Here is a 17,333-nt window from a genome sequence, read left to right as displayed (position 1 = left end):
CGAATTGGATATTCTGAATTCTCCCTCTGTGTACCCGAACAGGCGCCAGAATGTGGCGACTAGGGGCTTTTCACAGTAACTTCATTGCAGTGTTAATGTAAGCCTACTTGTTGTGACAATAAAGATTATTTTTAAACATTGGCTGAGATCAATTGGGCCAAATTGCCTGTTTACCTAATATAGTTGGAATTGACATCAGGATGCTAACACAGCTGTTGGGCTCCCAGACATGGCATGTCCGTCTTTCAAGCCTGAAACAATCTTCATCATGATTACAATGATTTACTATAGGGTGCACCACCCATTGTTTAAACGGGATGTGCTTTGCCCTTGGGAGTGTTATCCGTGTGTGGACTGTTGTTGCATGCACTATCTATGGGGTATATTTGCCTTTGGTGAGGTTTTATGGATGGGTCAGTGACTGTGGGCAGTGGTTCAGTGTCTCTTAGTCAGAAGTGCGCTCAGGTCTCACTGGAGAGAGCATTAAAATCTAAACTGCTACTTCTGTGTCGTACAGAAGAAGCATTGCACTGTGGGAGTCATGGTGTTGACCTTTGGGTGAGAAATTAAACCGAGGCCTCCTCAGTTGGATGTCGGCAAGACCTAATATCGCTATTTTTAAGAAAAGAAGCTGTCACTAGCATCCTGATGTCACACAAGATAAAAATGTTCCACAGCAGGTTGAACACCAGCCTCCGCCCTCCACCACCGTGCCCCCATCCCACAATTCAGGTGACCGCATTGAACGTTTTAATTCCATACATGGAGTCTGCGATACTCCGAGTAATTTTCATTTGTTCCCGCGGTAACTCAGGATTAACAACAGCGGCCATGTGACACAGTTTTGAAAGGTCACAGAGAGTCAAGAGCATATTTTATTTTCACTCGACTGGTACCTGGGATGAAGGGGGTGAGGGGCGGTTGGGGGAGGGGCAGCGGGCGGATTATTTTATGAGGGATGGTTGGATTTGCTGGGTTTATATCCTTTCGAGTTTACAAGAATTAGAGTTGATCTTAATGACACATATAAGATCCTGAGGGGACTGAACAGGGCGGATGCTGAAGGGACGTTTCCCTTTGTGGGGGCATCTAGATTAGAACAAGGTGATACCATTTAAAAATAAGGAGGCCTCCTATTTATGACGGAGATTAAAATAAATGTTTTCTCACGACGAGGATCATGAGTCTTTGTAACTCTCAGGGCCAATGAATATTTTTTAAGGCAGAGGTAGATAGATTCTTGACTAACAAGGGAGTTAAAGGTTATTGGGGGCAGGCAGAATGTGGAATTGAGGCCACAATCAAATCAGCCACGATCTTTATTGAATGGTGAGCAGGCTCGAGGCCTCTTCTTGCTCCTAATTTGTATGTTTTGATAGTAAAATTGTTTATGAACATGCAAGGGACATACATTTGCTGACCTAAAAATGATGGTCAAAGGAAACTATATCATCCATTCGTGTCAAGAAACACATAAAACAGTTCAACCCCTGTTTTCGGACTGGGCCTGGAATTCAGAGGCGGGACATTTCCCGGCTCCGCCTAGGAGAAGGCGGAACCGGAAGGTAAAATTTTCATTTGGGGCGGCGAGGTCACCTGGGAGATTGGTGACCCCCAGAACATGTGCAGAGGCTGCTGGGTGGGAAGTTTTGAAAAAAACCAGAAAAACACAAAACAGCCCTTACCCCTCACATCCCCTCACACCCAAACACACATTTTCCATGTCCCATCTATGCTACCTTGTGCCCCCCACTTACTCCCCAACGCGTCTCATATGCTCCATGCCAAGCTATGTCCCTCTACCCACCCGCAAAAGTCTCTCATTCCCTCAATGTCAAACTATTCCCATATGGCCCTTCATATCCTCCATGCTGACCTCTACCCACTGCCAACTTCGTACCAACTCATGCCAAGCCATACCCCCCACCAACCATCCTTTGCCCTGATACCTAACATGTCAAGTCACTTTATCCACGGTGGGCAGAGCTCCGGACCCATTCTAAGATTGAATAAAATAAAGCTCCAAGAATCTATTGCAGACTTTATTTTAAAAATCACTCTCATTCATGAAACCTTATTTACCACATTTACACTCCTTCAGCTACGTTATCCCTTATAACAACAAACATTCAATTCAATTGCATAATCGCTTATAAAGTTAAGCATTGGAATTAATAGTCCCACTTTGAAGAGTCCATAACTACTTGGTGCTGTCGATTAAACTACATGGCACCCTACTGTGATACTGTCCTTTGTGAAATCAGTAATGCGGCACTAATCCAATAATGGTAGCCATGTCAGAAGAATGAAATAGCCAGCCATCATTTTTTGTTACCATTCCAGAAAGTTTTTTCAAAGTGTCAAAGAGCAGGTGTTTTAAATATCTTGACATCTAGACCTCGCCCTTTGTTAGTTCAACTTGACACTTTTGACAGTTGCTTTTGACAGTTCCAATGAGCTTCACAGTTCCAATGAGTTTATACATGTTTTACGCACATTCATGCCTAATTTTAAGTTTCGCAAAGGGCACCTGACCTCTCCCAAAGGGCACTTTGCCTTCTCCAAAGGGCACATTACATTCTTCTAAAGATACCTTCTGACAGGAATTCCTGGTCTAGGAGTGGGTAAACAGGAAAATTCCGCCCATGAATTCCAACTCAAGCCCTTTTCAGCCTCCGCGAAATTGGTAGGAACCGTGTTCGGTGGTGGGATTTGCGGATTCGGGCCTCTGCCACCAGTTTTGCAATGCCAGAGAGGCTCTCCATCGTTGAGAAAATCCAAGCCTTAATTTGAATCAGGTCTTCCCAAAGCCAGTGTGCATACTGCTGACTGTGTACCTTTCCGTACTTGTTAAGTCTCACTTTAGGAATGCAGGCAAAACCTGGGTGAAAAACGGGGACAATCTCATTTTAGGGAACCCAATTATTTATTTCTAATTAAGTGGCAATTTAGCATGGCCACTCCACCTGAGATGTGACCATCAATTTACTCGAGACACGATAGGAAGTAAACTGTGGTTTTAATAGACTTACAACTGAGCCGGCCTGCGACCAGAAGAACTGAGGGCAGACTCACAAGGCTGCAGCACTTTATACTTTCAGTAGTGGGAGGGGTCATGGGCGGAGCCATGGGCGGAGCCGAGGGTGGAGCCCTGTACAAGCTCCTCATCTCCCCCTGTGGGCAGAGCCGTGCAATGGCTCACAGACAGAGCCCACAAGGACACAATGCTATATAGTGTGAATGCAATACTATACAGTGTGAATTATATGATGTATATTTACCACAACCTACACATCTTTGGGTTGTGGGGATGAAACCCACACAGACACGGGGAGATTGTGCAAACTCCACACGGACAGTGACCCAGAGCCGGGATCGAGCCAGGTCCTCGGTGGCATGAGGCTGCAGTGCTAACCACTGTGCCACCCCAAAAATAAAAAAAATGGAACAAGCTCAATGTGGACAGTTCCATGCATCTGAAACAAGCCCATAATTTCAATCTTGATTTGGATATGCTCAGGTTTATGTGTTTGTTGCTGAGAATTAGGGTTAAAGGGGCACCGTCTTTGAGAAAGCAAAAAACATTTTATAAACCTGTTGTTGGGTGTGTGTCATCCATCAGGGTGACAGCAAGATTAGCGGAGGCAGTCACAAACAACATTGTTGAATTGCTTGTTTGGGAATTGATGAAAAAAGATTTAAGTCGTTCCCCTTTTAAGGGAGGGAGTTCTTCGTTTGCAAGAGAAGACTTCGGAGCTGAGATAGAATATTACTTTGCTATGGCTTTTAATCAGGGAAATATGACTTTAGAGGGACAGCTCTAACAGGGCAGCACAGTAGCACAGTGGGTAGCACCATTGCTTCACAGCTCCAGGGTCCCAGGTTCAATTCCCGGCTTGGGTCACTGTCTGTGCGGAGTCTGCAAGTTCTCCCTGTATCTGCGTGGGTTTCCTCCGGGTGCTCCGGTTTCCTCCAACAAGTTCCGAAAGACGTGCTGTTAGGCGAATTGGACATTCTGAATTCTCCCTCTGTGTACCCGAACAGGCGGCGGAATGTGGCGTCCAGGGGCTTTTCACAGTAACTTTATTGCAGTGTAAATGTAAGCCTACTTGTGACAATAAAGATTATTATTATTAACTTATCTTAGAGTGGCAGATCTAATTTACGGTTAAGATCCAGTCACATCCAACCAAAGCACTTAAAAATGAACGATATAATTAAAGATTAAAGTGACGATCATTTAATGAAATGATAGTCAATCCAGATGTGGAATTTCCAAGAAATATTTCAAAATGGAATTAATTAGTTCCTCTCAAAAGTGTATTTTCTCTCAACCTTCCGTGATTTATCTAATTGGCCCACTCTGCAAGAGCTGATCTGATTGTGATCCTCAAAGGGCTGGCGGTCCTCGTGCACTCAAACCTATATACATTAGTTTGTTTTCTTTCCCCAGATATCTTCCAGCAGCTTAAAGGGCCATCCACCTGGCCTCACATGTGGGCTAGGAATCCCCACGATCACACACACAGTTTTTGACAACATCTCCGGCCTTGGCTGACTGTTTCTGTGGAGTTTGCACATTCTCCCCATGCCTGTGTGGGTTTGCTTTGGGTACTCCAGTTTCCTCCCACATTCCAAAGATGTGCAGGTTAGATGGATTGGCCATTATCAATTGCCCTTTAGTGTCCAGGGATGTGTAGGTCAGGTTGAGGAGTTATTGGGATAGGGTGGGGAAGTGTGCTTGGGTGGAGTACTCTTTCAGAGGGTCTATGCAGGCTCGATGGGCTGAATGGCGTCCTTCTGCACTGCAGGGATTCTATGGTACTATGGATGGAAAATGGGGTTGAAAACGATGAAGCAGTGGAGATGATTAAAAACAACAAAAAATATTTGACTCGAAGAACTAACAGCTATATAAAGCTGGCTGAGTGTGAGGTGGAAGATTGCAGCTCAATGTAGTGACACTAATGTTGTCGTAAACCACAAGAACAAAACTTGAACACTTTATGGACATCAGTGGAACCCTGCAATTTAATTACCGCCTTAAAATCACCATCTCCTCATTTTAGCTGTTCAGCAACAGGGAACTCAATAGAACCAACTGTTCTGATGAAGAGCATAAGGACTCAAAACATTAATTCTGCTTTCTCTCCATACAGATGCTGCCAGACCTGCTGAGTTTTGTCAGTGTTCTCTGTTATTGTTGTCGAGCCAATGGGATATTGGATAAAGTGTATTGTGGTGTAATCTTGAGATTGGGGTTCCTACAATGGGGTTGCAAACAAATGATCTACACGTGATACAGTATTGAGGAATGTATTCAATCCAGTAAAGATTCAGACGCTGTGCACTGTACACATCCCGGGTATGGTGAATGAAACAATTCCGGAAAGTTGGAGGCAGGCATTAATGAAGATGACATGCGTTACAGTCTCACTGGAAATCTTGGAGAAGGTGGGGTTTATGAGGTAAAGATATGGGGCGGGATTCTCCATCCCGACGCACCTGTTTTCTGGTGCGGCGCGCCCCCGATTTCAGCGGGATCCTCTGCCCCAGCAGCCGGCCAATGGGGGTTTCCCATTGTCGGCACCCCCACACGGCCGGGAAATTCACGGGCGTGAGTGCGCTGCCAGAAAAACGGAGGATCCCACCGACGGAGAATCCAGTCCCCAAGGGATCTGCTTGTTGTTGTTAGGTAGCATTCCGTGCAGTCTGGAGAAGAAAGATTATCCGACACTGGGCCGACAATTCTCAATAAATACACGTGCAAAAATAAATCACAAATAACATTATAAACAATGAGATTGTTACACAAGGTTGCAACAAAAATTCCAGGACTAGTTTTCTCTTTATGGCCTTTGCAAACTAAGTTCTTTACATGTTTATAAGCTTTACACCATAGAGAACGCCCCTTTAATAAACCAAAGAATGTCACTATCATCCATCAATCTTTAGGACCCTGTCACTTGTAATCAGAGTTAGGTGTGAACACAAACTTCATCGCAAGAGAAGGTACATTTTTCCTTTTTTACACACAGCACTCCTATCTTAAGTATGGTGTCAGCATTCAGTTAAGGAACGACAGTGTGAGGGATTTGAGCGTATTCCTTTTTACATCTAGTGACAGTGCCAAGTGCTCCGAGATCAGGTTAACACTAGTAAGAGCTTCCTGTACCTTCTTTTGTACTATACACAAAACTTCGAATATCCCAATTCCACGTTAGTGCGACATGTACCCTTCCAAATGGTGTCTCTGAGACAGATTATTAACGAGTGCCACTGAGTGGCCTGATTGGCGGGGGTGGGGGGGGGGGGGGGGGGGGGGGGGGGGGGGGGTTGGGGGGGGGGGTGGGGGGGGGGGGGGGGGGTTGGGGGGGGGGGTGGGGGGGGGGGGGGTGGGGGGGGGTGGGGGGGTGGGGGGGGGGGGGTGGGGGGGGGGGGGGTGAGAACTGAAATCTCTGGGTGTGCAGTGGCCTGAAATTTGTTTCTGCCACAGAGAATCAATTAAGAAACCCTAAAAGATCAGCTCAGGTTGATTCAATTGACTCAACCGGTGTCGCAGGTTGTCATTTCAAATGAGTGTCCTCGATCGTTGCGCAGTATGCTGGAAATATAAACCACTGTATCGCAAAATGTTACGATGTGTGTTTCCATGTGATGAATTCCTAATTTCAGACATGCTGTCAGCACAAATACATCCAGTTGAGACCGAATGACCTCCCGTCAGGCAGGGGATTGGGGGAGCAGGGTGGGAAGAATTATTTTAAGCTGTCCCCAACACCTCCCGGAAACGCAGTCTGCTGTCCTTGCCCCAAGTCAGGGAGACGAATAGGCAGAAAGGGAGAAAAAAAAATGCTTTAAACTGCTCACTTGTGTAGAACTCTTAATATGGGTGGCACGGTAGCACAGTGGTTAGCATTGTTGCTTCATAGCACCAGGGACCCGGGCTCAATTCCCGGCTTGTTGTCAATGTTTGTGCGGAGTCTGTATGTTCTCCCCGTGTCTGCGTGGGTTTCCTCCGGGTGCTCCGATTTCCTCCCACAAGTGGCGAAAGATGTGCTTGTTTGGTGAATTGGACATTCTGAATTCTCACTCCGTGTACCCGAACAGACGCCGGATTGTGGTGACGAGGGGCTTTTCACAGTAACCTCATTGCAGTGTTAATGTGAGCCTACTTGTGACAATAATAAAGATTATGCATTATTACCTGTTTATTTTGTTGCAGTGACAAAATGGATCAGGACCCGCTTCCCACCAATAAACGGTGCTGATTGTCACCTGTAGTTGAAGCATTAGGCAGGAGTCTCCAGTCCCCAGCCGTGTGTTTGTCAGCGGCACGCCGCGCTGTTCACTGGCGGTCGAATTCTCTATTCCCGCCGATATCAATGGGATTTTCCATTGAAGCCACCCCGCGCCTCTGGGAAACCCCCGGGCAGGGGTGGGGTGGGGGTGGTGGGGGGTGCTGCCAGTGGGAACTGAGAATCCCAACAGCCCAGAGAATTCCACCACTGACTCTGAGTGAGAAGGTTATGGTTTTCAGTCCCAGTGCAGAGACTGCCGTGTATAGGTTGATGCTCCAGAATGGTGCTCAGGAGTGCAGCAAGGTTGGAGGTACTGCCTTTCGGATCAGATGCTAAATCGAGATCCAGTTGGCCCTCTTCACTAGACTGAGATCGCCACTGCGCTACCTCAGAATAGGAGCAGGGAGCTTCTCCACATGTCCAGGCCAAATCCGTATCCCTCAAAAAAAATAGGTCATCTGGTAACGAATGAGTTGCTGTTTGTTGGACATAACTGTGTGCAGATTCACTGCTATGTTTCCCATATTGCAATGGTGAATCTATTTCACAAAGTACTTCATTGACTGTAAGGTGCCGTATAAATACAGCTTTTTCTTTATGGAAGATACTTTTATATAAATCTCAGTAGAGGCCTATTAAAGACCCAGGGAATAGTGATATTGCAGCTTTAGATTACTGCGCTCTTGGTAAATAAGTCTTCTGCAAAGACAAAGAATTAAAACCTATTCCCTTGATGAATGGCATCTGCTCTCTGTTATCCAGATTTAATGATATTTTACTGTTATTTCTGCTCTATAGACCATGCTTTAAAATGGTGTGCTGGAGGGAAGAAGCCTTGCTATATTTCCAGACTGGAGCGTGTGCTGCAGATTGTTTCCATTGCCACCTTTGGGTCTGCAAAGGACAGGACCTTCTCCCCAAGTGAGCGGGAGGAGTGGACAGATGCAACAGTCAGCTCATTTAGTCCAGTGGGTGCCTCTGGAAAAATAGTGTAAGTTGTATTGCATTTACGTTTCCACCGAATATTGTGGACGGTAGTGGATAATAGTTTCACATTTCCACCACTAAATACTTATTGGTGACGTGCTCCAGATCATAATTTTGGCTCCAAGCAACCGATAAGGTGCCGATGCTATTGTGGTGAAGGAATATGACTACAATCCTATGGTCATACCATGGCCGTTTGTGCCATTGAATGATACAGCAGAGAAAGAATGAGGCCATTTGCCCCATCATACCTGTTCCAGCTCTATGAAAGACCCATCCAATTAGTCTTGCTCCACTGCTCTATTCCAAAACGCGGATAGTTTTCTCCCTTTTCAAACATGTACCCCAACATCCTTTTGAAAGTTCTGATTAAATCTGCTTCCATCACACTTTCAGGCAGTGTATACCAAATCACAATAACTCGCTGCATAGATATTATTCTCTTCCCCCCGCCCCCTTCTAGTTATTTTATCACTTACTTTAAATCTAGGATCTCCGGTTACTGACCTACATGCCAGTGGAGCTTCTCCTTATTTACTTTGCCAAGATGCTTGATTATTTTGAGAGCATCAGTTAAATCTCCTCTTAACATTCACTGCTCTCAGGAGAACAATCGCAGCTTCCTTTGTCACTTTCGAGAAGGGGGGTCTTGCAAATGGTGTTTGCACTGGCTACTGCTCACGAGCTCTGACTGTCTCAGAGGCTGGATCCCGAGAGAGTGGGAAAACTGGTGCCCTCTGTCTTTATTGTGGTCGTATCCTGTCTGGTGATTGGCTGCTCTGTTCTGTGTGCTTACTGGTCATCCTGTGTGTCAATCACTGCCTGTCTGCACTCCATTATATACATGGATGTATATTATGACACACCCCATGGACCATGTTTAATAGAGCAAACTGGGTGGGGGGAGGGGATGTGGATGGGGGTCTCTCATACTGGCAGAGAGCCAGTGAGAGCCTCCCGTTGCCTCTTCCACAGGAAAGGCTCGTCATATTAAGTGCCACTCAGGCATTTAACTGGACAGCAGTGGGCCTTCTCACCATCAAGGTTCTTGGGGACAGAAGTCCTGCTCACCAAGATCTGCCACCTAATTATAGGTTGCCAGCTGCATTGAATGGCAGCGCCACTGAAGAGAAGGTGGCTGCTGTCGATACGACACTGCTGCATCACAGGCCACAGATGTATGATGGCACGAGGGCATCATGGGATGGTGGTCATGGGGGAGGAGGAAGGCAGTGGGGGAGTGGAGGGTAGCTCTCAGTGCACCCCTGCTTCCCGATGCGGTATCCCTGGATCAGGCACTGAGACCCCCGCAGCAGCTCCTCAGGAGCCCAAAAGCAACCCCGCATATGGTGTTAATCATGGCTTGGGGTGTGCTATAACCCTCGTGGAGGTCACAGCATCAGAACTTTCAGATTCACTGTGACCTCCACTGAATACGAGCTCCACCTGGTAACGGTGGGGCAGGACTTCCCTTTCAGGGGATTAGATCAATAGTATGAAAGCCCGACCTCGGTGCCGGCTGAGGAGGGAGCCTCTTCATGGAGCGGAGATTTTGTGCATCGTAAATAAACCTAACCTTTGTTTTCTACCTGCTTGGTCACTACGTGCTGCTTTATTTGGGAAATGTGTGGCTATCGCTGAGCTTGGCATATAGGTTCTCAATATAAGGGACGGGGTAGTGATCCAGACGGGAGATGTGGTTGACTGTCACAAAGGCGGATGGAGCCGTCGAGCTTCATCACCGGCACAACTGGTGCTGCCCAGTCAGAGAATTGGACAGGGCGTATTATCTTCAAACCTTTGAGACAGTCCAACACTGCATCATTTTCGGCTGTAATGCATAGGGGACAGGCCAAGCACAGAAACATCTCAATTGGACATTCAGTCGATGCTGATGCAGGCCACAGCCCTTCTGATGGTGCCTAACCCCTCCTGAAACACACTCAGGAACCTAGTCAGGACCCCCTCAGAGCCATGTGGGTAGATTCTGCAAATGCCAGTCACATCCCGACAAACCTGGGCCGTTATCATTTATGACCCCCGCAGGTGTGCCGTCTACTGCCCGTATTCTACCAGTACCATGGAGGTACCGTGTATGCCAATGGTTCACCAGCGTATGTAACGAGGTGGACGTTGGTGTCCCAGAGGGTCAATGTCTGGAGACCGGAGCCAATACAGTCGAAGGTACAGTGACTGACCATGGATACCGCTGCACCTGTGTCCAAAGCCACATGGATGGAAAGCCCATTCACCTACAATAAAAGCTGAATGGGGGTGACCTGAGACAAAATCACGCAATGTAGCCTGCGATAGGCCTCTTCTTCGACGTCCATGTAGTGGGCTTGGTCCCTGGGGCGACGGTCGCACTGAGTAGGGAGGCGGGAGGTGGGGGGTCGAGGGCCCTCTCTGGGTCTGCTGCCCCCCAGTGTCTTACGAGCAGCAGTCACCGGCTGGAACCTGTATTCCGGTCTTTGCGGCCAGGGGAGGATTTTCTACCGGGTTCTGGGCCGCGGTGGTGGCAGCCTATGTCCCTACGGGGGGCATCCCACTGCTGGGGCTCTGCTTCTGGGGCAGGACCCAGGTGGCACGTGGTTTGGAGGCCGAGGCTTAGCACTGCCATTCCTCGTAGCTCCAGGAGTCCTTGCTCCGCATTCTCCCGGGAGGTGGCGATTTCCACAGTGTGTTGTAAACTCAGGTCAGTCACAGCCAGCAATTTTCTTTGTGTGTTGGTATCGCGGATTCCACACACGAACCTGTCACGCAGCGACTCGTTGAGCCTGGCACCAAATTCGCAGGTTTCAGCTCATTTGCGGAGGTGGGCCAGGAGGTCGCTGGTTGATTCTGATTGGTTCTGAGTGGCTGTATGAAATCGGAATTGTCGGATGATTAAAAGCAGTTGCGCGTTAAAGTGTCCCTTCACTAAGGCCACCAATACAGTGAACGACCAGCTATCTGGCGCATGCGGGTGGGTGAGGCTCTTTATGAGGCTGTACTTGGGCTCATCACAGGCCGTGAGTATTACCACAGTTCGCCCCCACCAATCCCGTTGGACAAGAAAAATATTGCATGCACTTGGCATACTGCTCCCAGTTATCGATCCCTGATTGAAATGGTTTGAGTTTATCGATGTGCGGCATTTCGGTGGATGGATGCGAGGCCTCTCTAGGCCTAGACAATGTGTTTCATGCACGGAGTACCTGATGTTGGCGACAGCTCATGAGCCATGCATACCTCCAACTGCCTTTTGCCCCGGACTCAAGGCGGTTCGTGACTATCAACATGCAACGCAGGCTATATGAGTATATCAGGCTACCTTTCGTGATTTCTTCCCCTTGCACTATCTTCTAGTGGGTGATGGAAAACATCCTGTGCGAACTACCAAGTGTGGCGGAATACCTTGACGATGTGCGAATTATGATATCGTCTGACTGGGAGCATTTGAACAACCGAGGTTCTCCGGCATTTTCAAGAGGTGGGGGTCTGCCTCCGCAGGGAAAAATGCATCTTTAATATAACTCAGGTCACCTACCTGGGTGATCGAGTGGTTTGCCATGGGTTGCACCCCTTGGAGGCAAAGGTACAGGCCATCCGTCAGAATGGCCAATCAGAACAGCGGAATTGCAATTTTGGGGCCTAATAAATTACTATGGAAAGTTTATTCCGAACCTTACCATAGTCTTGGCCCCCCTCCACCATCTGCTAAAGAAAGGTCAACTTTGGGATTAGTCCCAGGCCCAGGAGACAGCATTCGTGTTGGTACAGAAGCAGCTATCATCCAGCCGTCTACTGACTTACTTTAAGAACATAGATCATAGAACAGTACAGCACAGAACAGGCCCTTCGATCTCAATATTGTGCCGAGCTTTGTCCGAAACCAAGATCAAGCTATCCCACTCCCTGTCATTCTGGTATGCTCCATGTGCCTATCCAATAACCACTTGAAAGTTCCTAAAGTGTCCGAATCCAATATCACAGCAGGCAGTCCATTCCACACCCTAACCACTTTCTGAGTAAAGAACCTACCTCGGAAATCCCTCCTATATCTCCCACCCCGAACCTTATAGTTATGCCCCCTTGTAACGGCTACACCCACCCGAGGAAATAGTCTCTGAGCGTCCACTGTATCTATCCCCCTCATCATCTTATAAACCTCCATTAAGTCGCCTCTCATCCTCCTTTGCTCCAATGAGAAAACCCCTAGCTCCCTCAACCTTTCCTCATAAGACCTACCCTCCAATCCAGGCAGCATCCTGATAAATCTCCTTTGCACCCTTTCGAATGCTTCCACATCCTTCCTATAATGAGGTGACCAGAACTGCACACAATACTCCAAACATGGTCTCACCAGGGTCCTGTACAGTTGCAGCATAACACCACGGCTCTTAAACTCAAGCCCCTTGTTAATACTTTGAGCCAATCAAGCCTCTGTTGTTGACGCGATGCCTCGCCCTACAGGGCATAGCATTGGACATTGGCGGACGCAGAAAAACACTACACACAAATCGGGAAGGAAGGCTTGGCTGTGGTGTTTTCGTATAAAACATTTACGGGCACCCGTTCACCATCTACACCGATCACAAGCCCCTGTTGTGGTTGTTTACGGAAGATCTGCCGATTCCCCCCCATCACCTCTGCCAGGATCCAGCGGTGGGTGGTATTGTTAGCAGTGTGTGGGTACGTGTTGTAACACTGCTCTGGGTCCACAATCCCGTACGCCAATGCAATGAGCCTCCTGCCTCTCCCCACTAGGCGCTTGCACTGAGGTCAGCCAATGAAGTGATATCTGTCCTCCATTTTATGGATTCCTTGTCAGTCATGGCTTCCTGCATCCGAGGAGGAACTCAGACGGATCCGCAGTTGTCCTGTGTACAGCACATATTCCAATATGGGGTCCAACACCGCGCCTTGCCTGTGAGGAAAACAGGTGGTGGCCCCCGAGTGCGGGGGTGCATCACTCCTGCTGGACCTCCACAATGGATGCCCGGGTGTGTCAAAGATGAAGATACGAGCCCACAGCTATGTATGGTTACCAGGCATTGTACTCAGTGCCAGTAGCACCAGAAGCTGCCACCGCAGTGTCGCTCCACCCATGGGAATGGCCGAGCCATCCTTGGTCCCACCTTGACATAATTTTGCGGGACCTTTCCAGCGAGCAATGTTCCTCATCATCGTAGATGCCCACTCAAAGTGGATGAAGGTCCTAAAATGCAAAATATGACAGCTCAAGCCACCATCGGCAGGCTGCGGCAATCTTCCAGCATGCACGGGATACCGGAAGTGCTGGCTTCGGATAAATTTTGGGACAGCTTTTATGAGTGTGGAGTTTGCGGCATTCATGACTACAAACGGCAAATGGCCCGTATCTACCCCGTACCACCCGGCGCTGAATGAGTTAGCAGAACGTGTAGTCCAGACCTTCAAAAGCGGAGTGCGAAAGCAGACTTCGGGGCTCTGGGAGACGCGGCTAGTGCGATTCCTTTTATGCTACTGGATAACGGCACTCGCCAATGACCGGGTCATTCCAGCCAAATTGCTGATGCGCCGTCACCTTCATGCACATTGGAGAGACGTCCGTCTGTGCCGGGATAGAGCTGAGGCTGACGAAAGACGGCGTATGCCTTTGCGTACCTTCACTGCAGGAGACCCAGTGCACGTCCACAACTTTGGGAAAGGCGCCGCATGGATCCCGAGCATAGTTTTAGCCCAGACAGAACCGGTCTCTTATCGAGTGATGGCACAGGACGTGAATTGAATCGGCATGTGGATCACCTCAGTGGCTGCATCCCTGAGATGCGAGATCTGATTACAGAGGTTTCAGACCGAAAGCCCCCAACTCGACTTGCCACCTCTGCCCCAGCTGCCGCCTTTGGCCCCGGCCACACCAGCCATGGAGAAGCCGGTTTCAGACATCGAGGACAGCGAGATGCTGGATGAGGTTCTGCTGACCATTGATTCCGAGACTGACGGACGCATTGCCACCACTGGACCCGCTGTGTTGGGTCGCAGTCACCTTTATTCCGATGAGCCCGCGCAGGAACACCGCTCCCTGGTTCAGTACGTGCCTCCGGATGCCACATGGTCTGTCCCCCGATGGCCTTTCCCAGGCTCAGATGACTCGGGGTTCCCTGGACCTGCATGCGGACATGTACATGGATGTATCGCCATACTTGGGGACGGAGGGGGTGTCTTAACCCTCGTGGAGGTCACTGCATCAGATACCCCGTGACCTCCACTGAATACAAACTCCCCCATTAACGAGGGAGCGGGGCCTCCCCTTTCAGAGGATTAGATCACTCGTATAAAAACCCTAACCTGAGTGCAGGCCGAAGAGGGAGACCCTTCGAGGAATGGAGATTCTTGTATACCGTAAATAAACCTAACCTTTCAATATTCAATAATCTCTCCCTTTTTTAACCTTTCAACACGTGCACCAGGGCTGAGGCATTGTGTTCAGCTGTACTCCATGGAGGGAAGGGTCAGTAGTTCTGCCAGCTTAAACACAGCAAATTCAAATTCTCAATGGAAAATGTCTCAATTCCTTCGGCTATCTAATGCAAGGAGGCCAGACCATTTGGATAGCTCTTTCAAAAAGCCACTACGGTCATTATGGGCTGAATGGCATCCTCCTGTGCTATCTCATTCTGTGATCACCATAGTCATATCACTTTAGTATTTTAAGAATCACATTAATCCACTTAAAATAACCAAGATGTTGCCCTTACTAAAATAATAATCTTTATTGTCACAAGTAGGCTTACATTAACACTGCAATGTAGTTACTATGGAAATCCGCACATGATTCTCCCAACCCCCCCCCCCCAAACCAGCGCGGCGTGAATAACAGCTGGCCGCTCAGAGAATCGCCGCATGCCGTTTGCAAAAGGCGAGCGGTAATTCTCTGGCCCGGATGGGCTGAGCGGCTGCGCCAACACGACAGTAACAGACGCGCTCTTTTCCCTCCGCCGCCCCGCAAGATCAAGCCGCCACGTCTTGCAGGGCGGCTGAGGGAAAAGACACCAGCTGCGCATGCGCGGGTTGGCGTTGTCCAACCTGCGCATGCGCGGCTGACGTCATCGGGGCCATGCTCCTAGCCCCACCCGGGGGGGTAGAATCGGCCCCGGAAGTGGCTGTGAAGGCTGCCGTGGGTCACGGCCTGTCCCATGGCATCCTTTACGATTCTCCGCATTTGCGGAGAATCTTGCCCCATGTCTTTCGAGACTTGTGGGAGGCAACCGGAGCACCGGGAGGAAATCCACGCAGACACAGGGAGAACGTGCAGACTCTGGACAGGCAGTGACCCAAGCTGGGAATCGAACCTGGGACCCTGGCGCTGTGAAGCAACAGTGCTAAACACTGCACTAACCACTGTGGCACCCAAAGAAGCATTGGTGTAAATAACACGCACATGGTGATTACAAATGCTTTCTCTTTTTGTGTTAGTCAGGCCCCCACCTGGACCATTCATCTGTCTTACCTCCTTCAGGCGCTCACTGATCTGCTATATATTTTCAACATGCTCTGCTTTCCCAATTTTTCTCTGTCAATATTTGAAGAGTAGCTGCTTCAGAGGAGAAAACAGTTTGCAGGGGGTTTCAGGCAGTAACGGCATTGACCAAACCTGCCAATAGTCCTGAATAATCTCTCAGCTCACCCGTGACGATAATCAGACTGGAGTTCGCTTTTAAAGGAATGCTGCTGCTTTCCTCGGTTGCTTTAAGTGGACTGGTTATTGATCCAGCTAGATTAAATCCCAATTGGGATCTGCATCTCCCTGCCTAAGCCCATCCATCCACCCACTAGTTAATTGCAAAGTCAATGTATATGGACATGCAAAAACACATATGCTGGGCATCACGTTAAACGCAATGAATGGGGAGGCTATTTCAAAGGAACAAAGGAATGTTATTGCAGTTGACTTGAAGCAATTGCAAACATCATGGGCGCGATTTAACCACCGCGTTGAGCCTGGTGTGGATCTGGGCATGCTGGGTAAATAGTGGGAAATGCCAAAATCGAGATTCATGAAGAGCGCGAACCAGTCTGCAATTCGCCTGGCCCGCACTCGATGGCGATTCTGGATCTCGCCCCGAAATGGCGAGAATATCATTAACCCTCATTTGCATTCATTTGAATCTCATTAACGAGATTGAATTTGAGTACAGCGGCCTCCCGGGAATTACCCAACTCTCCAGTGGGAAGCCACTCTGGCGTGGCATAGTGCTCCTTTTCAAAAACGTGAAGCTGATGCAATGGCTGCTGGGGGGGGAACTGAGGAGGTGAGCAGTCATTTCCACTTTCCGGCCTGCAGCCGGAGGGTACCGGAGCTGCTGTCCTAGTGCTCGGGGGGGGATGGGGGACCCCTAAGGGGGACGGGCTTGGTCGGGGGGGCTGAAGCATTCTAGGTCGAGGGTTTCCGCTGCGCCGGGGGGTGTGAGGGGCTTTGCGGCAGTGAGGCCTTCAAGCCACCTTTAAAAATTGAGAAGTCCCATAACAGGAGTAACCACAGCTGTTGCCTGTCTGTCCTACCAGACACTTCGAGGACAGAGTCCTGCTGTGACTTCAATGCTGAAAGCCTTCACTCCCTTTGACTGTGACCAGCCTCTAACTGCATAGCTGAAGGCTTTTTCAAATGACTAATTCATGACTAATTGTTAGCTGTGAGATTGTGGGATTTGAGGGTCCTGTGATGGAAGCCCTAACTGATTCTCAATCTCTCTCCTTCTCCAATCCCTTACCAATACCAAAATGGATGGTGGTGTCAGATCCGCAGCAGTTGCCCTTCCATCAGCCCAGATGGCCAGCTTCCGGAAAGGACAGCAGCGACAACGCAGGCTGGAGATGGCACCCCGTTTGCCGGGCGCTGCCGCACACCCAGAAAACCTGGCTGCACATCAGGCTGGAGGAACTCAGAAGGGAAGGCCAGCGATGGCCCGCAGTGTACAGGCCTTGATATTTCAATGAGATGATGGATTTTGAACCCCATGGAGGAGAACAGCCGTTCCCTGTGGCCACGAAGGCCTCCCCAGCCCTCAACCTTTATGCCAC

The sequence above is a fragment of the Scyliorhinus canicula genome, chromosome 2 (genome assembly GCF_902713615.1).
Source record: "Scyliorhinus canicula chromosome 2, sScyCan1.1, whole genome shotgun sequence".
NCBI classification, from domain to species: Eukaryota; Metazoa; Chordata; class Chondrichthyes; order Carcharhiniformes; family Scyliorhinidae; genus Scyliorhinus; species Scyliorhinus canicula.
The sequence above is the reverse complement of the archived record's forward strand: the minus strand, read 5'-3'. Positions refer to the sequence as shown.